The sequence below is a fragment of the Caretta caretta genome, chromosome 8 (genome assembly GCF_965140235.1).
Source record: "Caretta caretta isolate rCarCar2 chromosome 8, rCarCar1.hap1, whole genome shotgun sequence".
Taxonomy (NCBI): Eukaryota; Metazoa; Chordata; order Testudines; family Cheloniidae; genus Caretta; species Caretta caretta.
In genome coordinates this window covers 63,740,973-63,753,927 of record NC_134213.1, presented here as the reverse complement: position 1 = coordinate 63,753,927, position 12,955 = coordinate 63,740,973, and positions in this window count along the sequence as shown.

Genomic DNA, 12,955 nt, shown 5'->3' with positions numbered 1-12,955 from the left:
ATTTATATAGAAAGTTAGGGGTTTTGTGTTTTTGTTAGCAAGAGAAATATTGCATAAGCTCCTAGTGAAAGAATGATAGTGAGAAAAGAAACTAAAATAAGAAACAGTCTGAAACAGATGTTAAAATAAATAAAAATTGGTATAATTAGTGAATCTAGAGTTCTTGATGGGTCGCCTGGTAATTTACTTTAATTTCAGATTCCATTCACACACCATTTTTTGTTGAACAATGTACAATTACGGTCTCCAGAGTAACTAGTAATTAGAAAACTGAGAATTATCCAAATACATTATCTAAATATATACCTACTAGTCCTCATTTGATACTTTCCATCTGAATATACCAGCATGCTTTTTTAAAAGCGTTGTTATTCTCTCATACACACTTTTAAACTTTATTTAATTTCACACATTACAGTGCCTAGGTCAGATAGTTAAAAAGTAACATGGAGATATAAGTTACATTTCTTCCTTTTACATTTCAATCTACGCATTTTCAGGACAAAATAAATTTACTGGCAGTATACTGCTTAGTAAGGGATCTCTGCTCCCTGGCACAAAGGGAAAGTCTTGGTGAAAATCAGGCCTGCAGTGGTTGCCTTGAAAAGCTTTCCAGTTTTGCTGAGTTATTGAGATAACATTACCTCAGCATTTGCAGAATGTTCTATACTTGATATAGGAAATGCAACATATACTGTTGTAGCATTAACTGGGGAAAATAGAAAGCTTTAAGGATGAATATTGAACCTCATGGAAGGTTTCAGTGACAGCTTTGCCGCAGACTTCTAGCTCACTGCAAGTGTCAGAAAAGCCCCTCTTTACCAAGGCCTTCATTCAAAATGCACCGGAGTTATGTGAAAGACTCCCATTAACTTTAATGGGCTTTGGATGAGGACCTAACCCCACATGGGATGAGATAGGATTTGGGGGAAGCATCAAAAAAGCAGCCCAAAAAGCTCCTCAATGGGAGAATATTTTGGAAACTTCACAGGTCACCTCACCTGCTGGGCCCTTCCATATTTGCTACTGTACAAGAACTCAAATGACAGCTGAATGTGAGGGCTGCTGAAGTTGTGCAAAGGGACAGACCTGTGCTTGGACACTTCTGCATACACTCACTAGGATGTCTTCCCCCTGTATCTCTAGATCTGGGAAAGGGGGTGTGACATTATTAATATGAACTGGGACCGTATAGACCATTGTTGCAGCCAAGGTCCTGCAGTGGCACCAAATCTTGTAGAAAGGGGGTCAAATAGGGTGTCTAAGACAAGGTTATGGTTTGCTGTTTATGATTATGCTATCTGGGTGCATGTATCATTGTTTTATGCAAAGTTATAAGTATTGGTTCTATACAGTCTGTATTTCATACTTGTGCCATGCTTCTGGGTGACACCCCAGACAGTTTGGCATCAGCACTGCCTAGCCTACTTGATGGCCCATTAAGGACCACCATCTATACAACTGACCCATTGAAAGAAGGCCGATACATCTTGTGACTCAGCAAGGTATGCAGGGACATGTCTATGGACAGAACTCTATGGTTTTTTCTTGCCATGTACCCAAATACTTGTCTTTGGAACAAAGAAAGAGAGGCCACATGACAAGAGACTATAAAAAACTGCAGCAGACTATAAAAAACTCCATCTTGTCTTCAATCCTGCTTCATACCTCTGGAGGGCTTTACTACAAACTGAATCTCTAAACAAAGGACTGAATGACCCATCCCAGCTGTGGATGTACTCCAGAGACTTAATTTGAATCTGAAGTTTATTTCATCACTGCTACAAGCCTGAACCAAGAATTTTGCCATTACTGTATGTAATTGATTCCATTTAACCAATTTTAGCTCTTATTTATACCTTTTACCTTTTGTGAATAAACCTTTAGATTTTAAATTCTAAAGGACTGGCAACAGCGTGATTTGTGGGTAAGCTCTAACTTGTATATTGAACTGGGTCTGGGGCTTGGTCCTTTGGGATCAAGAAAACCCTTTTTTCTTTTTTCCTGGGGTATTGGTTTTCATAACCATTCAACCCCATAATGAGTGGCACTGGTGGTGATACTGGGAAACTAGAGTGTCTAAGGGAATTGCTTGTGTGACTTGTGGTTAGCCAGTGGGGTAAAACCAGAGTCCTCTCTGTTTGGCTGGTTTGGTTTGCCTTAATAGTATAGGAACTCCAGGTTTGGGCTGTAACTGCCCTTCTCTAAGCAATTTGTTCTGAATTGACACTCTCAGCTGGGTCCCTCCAGAGCCAGCATCATTACAGGGGGTGGTTTCAGAGGCTGCATCCCACCAACAACTGCAACTCAACCTGAGAGGGTAACCTCATGGAATTTCCTTAGTTAGCCCCTTTGGCATTGAGTCTTCATTTTTACCACTAGATAATGATATTATCTACATACCTCCTCCCTACCTGTCATCTCATGCCTCCTTATCTATCTATCCATATACATGTTCCTGTATCTACCTGTCTTCCTGCTATATACCTGGAACCTTTAATATGCCTATCACCACAATACCTGAGGCACTTTGTGCAGTAGTTTTGTACAAGCTGGTGTGGGGGGTTTATTTTAACAAGGCTTAAAGTCTTCGAGCATTATAAACCATCCAATTGGATTATTTCACAGCAGCAAGGAAACTGGATTGGTTGTGGTTGATAGTATGTCTGTGCCTGAGAAGAAAGCAAGAGAGCTGGTTCATCACTTTCATCCTCTACACTTTTTATTCTTATGCCAGTCTGAAGAGATGCCATCTGCTGCTGCACTTTTTCTGACTAGCATTTGGAGTCTTGTCAAGGTTCCTTCCCCACTCTGAACTCTAGGGTACAGATGTGGGGACCCGCATGAAAGATCCCCTAAGCTTATTGCTACCAGCTTAGGTTAAAACTTCCCCAAGGCACAAAGTCTTTGCCCTTGGATTAGGTAAAATGCTGGCACCACCAAGTGTTTTAGACAAAGAACAGGGAAAGGACCACCTGGAGTTCCTATTTCCCCAAAATATCCCCCCCAAGCCCTTATAACCCCTTTCCTAGGGAGGCTTGAGAATAAACAAGATGAGTACAAACCCCTTGGATTTTTAAGACCCAAAAAACCCAATCAGATTCTTAAAAATCAGAACTTTATTAGAAGAACAAAAAAAGATAAGAACAACTCTGTAAGATCAGAATGGAAGATAATCTTACAGGCAGTCAGATTAAAAACATAGAGAATCCCTCTAGGCAAAACCTTAAGTTACAAAAAGACACAAAAACAGGAATACACATTTCCTCCAGCACAGTGAATTTACAAGCCAAAACAAAGAAAACCTAATGCATTTTCTAGCAAAGTTAGATTACTTACTAACTTTACAGGAGTTGGAAGCTTGCATCCTTGATCTGTTCCCAGCAAAGCTATCATGCAGACAGACAGACAAAAGCCTTTTTCCCCACCTCCAGATTTGAAAGTATCTTGTCCCCTCATTTTTCAGAGTAACAGCCATGTTAGTCTGTATTCGCAAAAAGAAAAGGAGTACTTGTGGCACCTTAGAGACTAACCAATTTATTTGAGCATGAGCTTTCGTGAGCTACAGCTCACTTCATCAGATGCATACCGATCGGATGTCCCCTCATTGGTCATTTTGGGTCAGGTGCCAGCGAGGTTACCTTAGCTTCTTAACCCTTTGAAGGATTTTGCCTCTGGCCAGGAGGGATTTTATAGCACTGTATACAGAAAGGTTACCCTTCTCTTTATATTTATGACAAGTCTATACTAGCTTCTTCTCCCAGGGAGAACAGAAATGTTTAAAAAAAACCCGAACATGAGAAACTAGGTGCAAGTCTGATTTATTAGGAGATGAGATAGTTCTGTGGTCTCTGCTGTTGCATATCATATTACAGTCCATAGGAGCCCACCATGAAAAACCGGCTACAAGAACTTTTTTATTAAAAAAGATAAAGGTAGATAGAATCAAACAAAACCCAATCCTTCAGGGATACTCAGATAGTGTGTCTGACACATGCTAACCTCCCACTGTACACTTGGATAGTTTGTGGGAACGTGAATTATTATTCTGCCTCAAGTAATTCCAGTTTTCATACTGACTTCTTCAAATTATTTATTGATCTGCCTAGTGGAAGAGGAATATTTTTACAGCATACAAACCAGTTAAAATAATGAGTTCTCTCTGGGTATTTTAAAAAGTTATGCAAATGTTTGGAAAACAATCCTTATGATGAGGGCAAATCAATATAATTCCTGAGGCAAGATATGACTTATTTAATTGAACTGCATTCGTCATTTTTTATACTTCAGATGAATGCATACATAAAAATTAACTGTATTGTGTGTGAGGTGTCCTAGATGTCCTCAGTTTCTGTACACTGCAAGAATGAAATGGTAGTTCTAGAACAGGTAAAACCCAGTCTAAAACAGCCTTTTCTAACAATTTCCATTTTATGGAAATGGCTAAAGTAAAGATCAGGGAGGAAAATAGAGCATGCAGACAGTATTAAACAACATGAGTGCAGCCATTATTATAATTAATTATAATACAAAATTATACACAGCAATTATAAAATCTGATTATAGATCATTTTTCCCTCTGATGTACTTTTGGATACCACTACAAGCAGAAATATCAGATTTTATTAGTCGATACGTCCTAATAAGTAACAGTAGATTTGATTGGCTTTTCCTGGCATTAGTATTGCCTGAGTGCAATATTAGTGTTTCTATCTATCTGATGCACTGATTAGCTACTTTCACTTTGCAACAGTTGGATCTTCTGATATAGTTAAGGCTCTATCAGAGCCATTTTTAATATATGGGTAATCTATAGTGACATCAGACTAGGTGTAACGGTTCTTACCTTTCACCATGATGATGTGGCTGTTGCCTCAGCTTCCTTTGTTTTCTAGGTAGGTTAGTCCTCTGGCTAAAGCAAAACATCACTGCTTCTGGGGTAAATGGAGTCCAAAGTGCCCCAAACATTCACCCAGTCTGCCACAGCAGGTATTTGAACCTTGGTCTCATGTCCCAGGTGAGTGCACTAATCATTGGGCTATTGGTTATTTTAGCTGGGGGGGGGGGGGGGAGTCTCGTGTTTTTCCAGTTTTTTCCCCAAACAGGTCTTCTTTTCATTCTGCAGTGAGACAAAACAAGTTCAACATTTTTAACAAACAGAAATGTTGTTTTCTGGCCAGCCTGAGGTCTGCTCCCTAACTCTCCCCCCTCCTCATTGCCCCAAGACCACTTCCTCTGCTCAGCCAAAGTCACCTATTTCCCCCCTTTCAGGCATTGTTTCTCAGTTTGACCGTGAAGCCCAAACACCCCTTCTACTGAACTTTTTCCCAGACCTTTTCACTGGCTTTTTTTTAAACGCCCCTCCTAGGCCCTTGGACTGGAGAGACCTGTCATAACAACTGCGGCCTAGTAGAGCCAAAGAACCTGACATTGAGAAAAGCGGATAAAAGTCCAATAAATGTTGATGGGAAAAGGAAACAAAATTCCAATTTTGCAACTTGCTTTTGTTTGTTTGTTTTTATAAAGAACAATACAAGTGAAAGAAAAAAAACACAGGTTAGTCAAAAAACAATCAATCCATCCAAAAAGCTTCCCGATATAACTCAAGGACTGAATTAAGCTCATGTTTGGTAAAGAAGAGAAGTGTGGGATTGGAAATCAGTGGACCAAAAGTCATGGGTTAGAAATTATGAGGGGCTGGACTATTCTACCCATGACTCCCTTTTTAGGTGCCCCCCAAAATGGAGGAATTTGGTTCCTGCTGTTAGCCCCACCCCATCTGCGTCTTTCCCCTCCTTCTGCTTTTTTCTTTTTTTTAATAACATTCTGAGTAGCCAGCCAAGAATGTGTATTTTGCAATACCGCTGAGACCAAAGAGGCAGCTCAAAAAAATGCGCTAACCAGCCTGATGCTGGTAAAAATTTGCCAAGTCTTAGAGTGGCTGATAAGGCACTGTGCTATGCTATGTTCCTCCAGCAATGAGGCTGCAAGTGAGAGCCAGCACCAGAGACAAAGATGAATTTTCTCTTTTCTCTCCTCTCTCCCTTTATGTACATTTGTCTTGTTTTGTCTTCTGGGAAAGGGTCAGATTCTAACAACAGCTTCAGCCCTTTTCAACCACCTTTCTCCCCCCGCCCCCCCCCCCCCAAGAAAAGATATTACCATCTTTAAATGTCATCTAATAAGATTTCAAAAAGGTGTTTTCCTTCTAAGCACTCCCCACAGCTGAAAGAAAGGAAATAAGGGACATTGTTAAAATAAAAGCCTTCCTACTTTGCATTTAAAAAATGCTTTAACTGTTTTCCCTTATTTTCTGTACTTTTAATAGAAGGTTAAAAAATAATAATGGTGCCACAGGACTAAGTAGGCCAAAGTCTCTGTACTCTGAACCCCAAACCTGGTTTAAAACTTAATGTTGCACAGCAACAGAGTCATGGTAACACATTTGACTCCAATTATTCCATCAAAATTAATAACACACACCCACCAGCAGGTTCTGCTCCTTTCAATTATCTCCTGATAGCGGGACTCGCATCACACACATTCCTTAACTTCTTAACTTTTGCAAGGACAGGGACCTTATTTATAATCATTTCCTTTTCCAGCAAGCCTTGCTCTGCCCTACAATTCTCATGATCCCTCTGGGAACTACAACCCCCAGCTATACCCTCATTATTGGCTGAAACACTAATAAGGCTGAGCTGGATCTTTAGCCTGCCTTAAAGGGATGGTACCTAGGGAACTGATTTAATTGTAAAATAGTACCTAGAGTGTACAAACATAACAAATTTAAAACAAAAATGAATGTTAGGTGCATTTATACGAACAGCTAAGTCACAAATGGATGACTGTTGTAAGATAATATTTTATCATTTCTTAATTACTCAATTGCATTTTGATTTTTTGAAAGGTTTTGAAATGGCTCAGACATGTCAACATGAGCATAAGCTCCAGAAAATTATCGAAGGCTTCAGTACCTTTCATAACAGTTTTTAATGGCTTGTTCTCACTTGCTGATGGTAGGTATACCTCTCTGTTTAATAAAATTAAAATTAAAGTATGAACATTTTTTTCTAAATGTGTATGATTCCTTGTTCTTGATATATCGGCCCTGATTGTGCTGTCTGTATCATGTGTGGTGAGTGGTACTTATTTATATAAGTACTTCTGTTGCATGCAATGGAACTACAGGCATGAGCAAGTACTTCTAAACATGAGTAATGTATCAACAATCAGACCCACTGAAATCAAAGAAAAGCTCTTTCCATTCACTTCAGTCAGCTTTGGATAGGCCTCAGAAGTATATATTGCACTTACAAATAAGCAAAGACTAAGGGCTTGTCTACATGGTGCAACAATACACACTCAAAGGGTGCGAATTCTAAAGTGTACCATGTTTCATGGTAACTGTGCTGTTATATGTTATGCTTATAAGAAGCACAGGGGAAAAGGCAATACGCCACATTTATTGGAGATATAACAATTAGCATATGCATTTAATTACACACAGAGTCCTGCCAGTAGACGTTATAGTTACCAGTCCAGAGTCTGGATCAATCCAGTGGCCAGCTAGGTTGATCATGGGTAGAGAGGAGCCGGGTTCTGTTGGTTGCAGCACAATGCTCTGGGGAAGTCTTAGCAGGACGAACTCAAAGTTTCATGGCAAAGCACCCTGTTTATATAGCAATTTTTCTTTATTGGAACTAATGAGTTTTGCACCATCATACTGTAATTAATTGTTGTTTGACAAGTGTGTGTTTTTTAATTGTTTTATTTATTTTTTATTTTGTTTTTTTATTAGTTTTTTAGGGAGTTACCCCATGCTGGTTTTGATTACAGCTATTTTGTTCTCATTGATGGGTGCCTGCCATATTTTTTAGAGTTGTCAATTTGCCCTCCTCTTACATCTCAATAGGGGCGTGTTGCAATCTCCTGGCACATTTATGTCTGTCCTTGATTTTTCCCTAGAATATCTGGTCCAGTGATGGCTTTCACACTTATTTTTTAACCCACACATTTCTTATTTACACACAAAACAGGATTGATTTACACAAAGCGTTTGAACAGGAACATCAAATTGCAATGCAGGAGAAAATAATCATTGCATTCTTTGACTTATCTTAAAATGCTAAAAGTACAACAAAGTGGTGACCCTAAAGGTCTGTTACTGTCTTGAAATCAGCTTCAGATACAAGATTCCAGCTGATGCCTCTGTATCAATTACATACTAGACCATTCCTTTCTGAAAGCAACATGGTGCACTTTAGAATTCACACCCTTTAAGTGTATTTAGTATTTACCAGCAGGGTCTATATGTTGCATATTAACTGGCATGCACTAAATGTTCCATAGTGCTTATTTGTGCATGCAAATAGGAGCTCCACAGGCAAATTTAGTGCACAACACATTTGTGTGCTAATTCACAGCATTCTAATGCACATTTCCACAATATGTAGACAACCCCAAATCCTTTATTTTTAATTTATATTTAATGAGGATTCATCTATGCACTATAAAAAGTTTTAATAAAATATTTTTGGCCATGGAGGACCAACAATAATTTTCCTCTGCAGTCAATATTAGAGAGTAGTCATTAGACATTTAATATAAAGAAGACTGTCCCTTACTTACATACCTGATACGAATAATTCTGTGCAAAGATTTAGATTTTGATGAGAGCTTTTGAATAGCCCAGTACTTTTACCTTTTCCTTAGTTTCATATTCAATATTTTGTTAAATATTCTTCCATAAATTCATCTTTTTTTGTCTATATGCACTTTTCTCTTTTTTTAAAAAAATAAAGTAATACAATGACATTTCTGCTCGGTGAAATTTAAATGAACAAACATGCAGTAAATAACCAAGTGTTAAAAACTGACCACTGAGGGACTGTAGGAGTGAAAAATTATTTACCCAAAGCAGCTGCCACAAAATTTATAAGACGTTTTCTTATTGAACAGATATTACTAGAAATATGATGACTGGACCTGTCCAATCTTGTAATTATATAGTTTTTAGAAGCAGTTTTTCATGATTAACTGTATCAAGTTTCCTGCTGAAATCAATGGCAATATTCCCAAGCAAGCAACTGCAGTTTACTTCTTGATATAAAACAACCACAAAAGGAGTTAGCAAAGTCACATAACCTGAAATACCTTAATGTAGTAATTTAAAATCTTTCTGTAGTACAGATAGAAAACAATTTCCCCCTGAGTTTGTAATCAATTGTGTTTGCATAACTCTATCCCATTCAATAACACTGAACTATAATATATCATGCATTTTATGTGTACACTAGAGTCCTCTTATCTCCCTCCCACTGGTATATTCACTTTTTGCCAACTTTTCATAATGTGATTTCTCTGGGTATTTGGAGCTTTGTTAACTTCATTGGTCTATAGTATATTTTTAGATATAAGCAAATTTCTCTCCTCTTAGTTTATATACAATATAGTTGCCACACTAAGCTCCACTTCTTCCTTCTTGCCCAGAGAGATGTACCTTGAGATGTCCCAAGAATATGCTAGGCCAATATATATATTTGTGACCTTTACCGGTCATCACAATCCTTTCTGTAACTAACACACTTTCTTAAAAGGTTTGGCAAGATTTCAAATAAGGGGTGGGGGTGGAAAAAAAGGATATCTATTGGTAGGAGAAAATATTTCTTTAAAGGAATTTTTTTAAGTGATTTATAAGGAGGTTCTCAAGACTTTGGAAAATCACTGTCATGACATGTTGGGAAGGTTGAATGGGAAATATAACCATCAAAGAAAAAATAACACAGACATATGTTCCTTAAATATAGTTGTATTAGGCAATAAATATGGCTAAGTAATATGGAAAAATGAGATATTTCTAGGTTTATCAATGGCATAAGGGCAATTTTTGAAGTCAGTATAGCATATTATATGCCCAGTAATGCACATTGAAGCATTATAAGATCATTACTAGGAATGGGAGAAACACATTCTGATAAAATAAGATCTGGAACCTTTGCTAAACACTTGAACCAAATCTGATCTACTTTTGAAGATCAAAACCAAAATAAATTAAAACTAAAAGTCACAGCATCATTTTTATTTCAATGTGCTTTTTGCTCTTTTTCAGAAGTACAAAAAATTTGGAGTTATTTAAATGGTATTTTGTAAAGCTGGTCAAAAACAAACAAAAATGGAGTTTTATCAAAATTGAAGCATTTTATGGGAATGTGTCAAATTAGATGGAATTTTTCAACAAGAAACATTCATAATATTTCATTTCCACAATGTTGAAACATTTCATTTTGATAGAGTTCTTTTGATTCACTTCATTTTGATATAATACAAAATATTATATATTATATATACATTTAAAATTTTAATATACCAGCTGAAACTTGGTCAATGAAACCAATGTTATGGGTCCAAAACTTTTTGATGATTTTGAATCAAAAAGCTTTTTTGAATTTTGATTTTGCAGAAGCATTCTAAATAATGTGATTTATTTATTTGATTTTAAATGCTGGAATTTCCCACAGAATAGAAATTCCCATTTCCTGCCAGTTTTCATCATTTGGATCTGAATGAAAATTGACGATATAAGAACTCTCATTAGCTAGCCTGATTTACAGTCTGGATTCCAAGACCTGAGAGGTTTGGAAAAATATGCATAAGTATCCAGGACTTTGGAATTTGCCCCTTTCTAGTTATTGGCCCATCTGAACGACTAATGCTCACCTGGTGGATGGCTGTCTTTTCGTAAAGAAAGCAGGGTATTAGTTGTTTATGGAGTACAGGCATACTCTTCACTGATAAGCCATATGAACTAAAAATTGCACTCAGAGCACTGAGCCCATAGCAAAAACAAATCGCTTTCCCAGTAACATCAACCCCAAACATTCAATCATAAATCATGAAATGAAATTTTTAAAAAAATAATAATTTTTATTTAATTTTCCTTCTGGTTCCTGAGCCTTTAGGGTATAATCAGTTTGTTTCCAAGCTTTTTTATGCAATCACGAGGGATCGAAACTTCCCTTTTCTATTAAAATGAAAGCTGAGATTCTCAAACAGTTCGACTCCAGCAGCTGAGACTACGAGGAAAACATTCCAAATCATGAGGTCCTTAATAAAATCATGTGGTCTGGCAACACTTCTTTCCTCTTCCCCATTGTGGTGCAAAAGGCAAAAGGCACATTTCCTTCTACTTAATCTTAAACACAACGAAAACATTTTATTTTGCCTCTCTTTCTATACAGAGGATGATGAGGGGAGGCATTGGGTTTGTCTTCTGTCCCGCTCCACACTCAGTAGAATAGGGAAGAGCATTCAGCTCCTTGAGAGAAGGTGCCACATTTGTCTACAACTTCTGCAGGGCACAGTGTGGCAGATCCTGCTAGAAATCCTCTGGGTTCTTCACTCTTTAGCGAGGTGCAGTTTGTACCATCCATAATTGATCTTTACCTTTCAGTCATGACTCTATGAGTGTGTACACATGTGATTCCTTCCCCCTATCATCTCTGCTTTCCAGACAGTCAGACCTGACTTTCTGGAATTTCACAATTAACCCAGCCAGTTGCTTCTTCCAGTAACTGGTGTACTGGCTCCTAAGCATTGCTATGACTAGTAGCTAATCTCTCATATTTTTGGCTGTTTGGAGGCTTAAAGTAACTGACTTAAATAGACATTTTACCTTGTTAAGCATTATCTCCTTTAGTTATGTGGATATTCTGTATGTGGTTGATGTCCAGGTAATAGAATTTAATATCTTGCTGTTAAAATGTTCTATCAGCATTTTATTCTCTGCTCCTTTATTATACATCTGTGACACTTCCAAAAGGGCCCCAGGGTTGTGAGGCATCTCATCACTGTCCGCCCCTAGAGCAAGGAAGTCTTATCTGTGCCGGCTGTGGATCAGCTCCCTGAAATCACCACCCCCCTAGGAAAACAAGCACTGCCTTCTACAGGCCTCTGTTTCTCTGTACAGGTTAGCGATGGGCACACAGTAACCCCCAAGTCCTTCAACCGACCCTTCCAGCGTCTAGCCCCTTATCCACTGAACACTCACAGAATTACCAGATCTGCTGTTGCTGAGGAACAGCACACCAGCTTACTAGTTATACCTTAGAACATGGCTTTGCTGAACGTACAACACAGATATACTTACAATGAAAACAAGAATAAGTTTATTCTCAAAGTACAGAGATTCAAGTGATAGGGAGTAAGAACAGGGGAAACAAATCGTTATATACAAAACAAAATCATAACCTGCTTTCTGGAAAGGAAAGCTAACAAGGCATTTCCCTATCTCCCACAAGAAAGCTTACATTAAGTTCTTTCTCCAGCTTTTTCAGGCAATTACCCCTTTTCATAAGATCAAGCCCACTTACAGCTTGTCCTTTCAGACTGAAAGAATAACCTGGGGTTCTTCTGAACCCTGGATAAATATTTGCCCAAACCAATGTTTTAGTTTCCAAACAACATAACTCCCCTATGGGCTTGTTTTTTTCCCTGTATCCTTCTTTCATGTTGATTTCCTATCCCTCCATAAGTGTTTGTCTCAGTAAGTAAATGAGCCTTCATTGTCAAGCATACAGTACTTCATTTACATGTAGCCAGAAAGACACACTTTTGTTTTTAAACCTCCTGTCAGGGAGAACCCTTCTAAGGTAGTTCACTTTACTCGCTTTAAGAACAAAATTTTTGTACAAACACACAACTCCTTAAATATCACCTGTACATACATCTTACAATGAATAAGAGGACCAGTATGACACAGGTGAACTTTCGGTGAACTCATGGGTTCCTGAATCCTTATATACCAGGTGTGGTCAAACTGCGGCTTGTGAGCCACATGCAGCTTTTTTACAGTTAAAGTGCAGCTCACAAAGCCCTCCATGCCTCTCCCTCTCCCCAATTCTACACCTACGAGACTGTGGAGGGAGCGTGGGGCTTCTGTCCTGTGGCAGGGTGG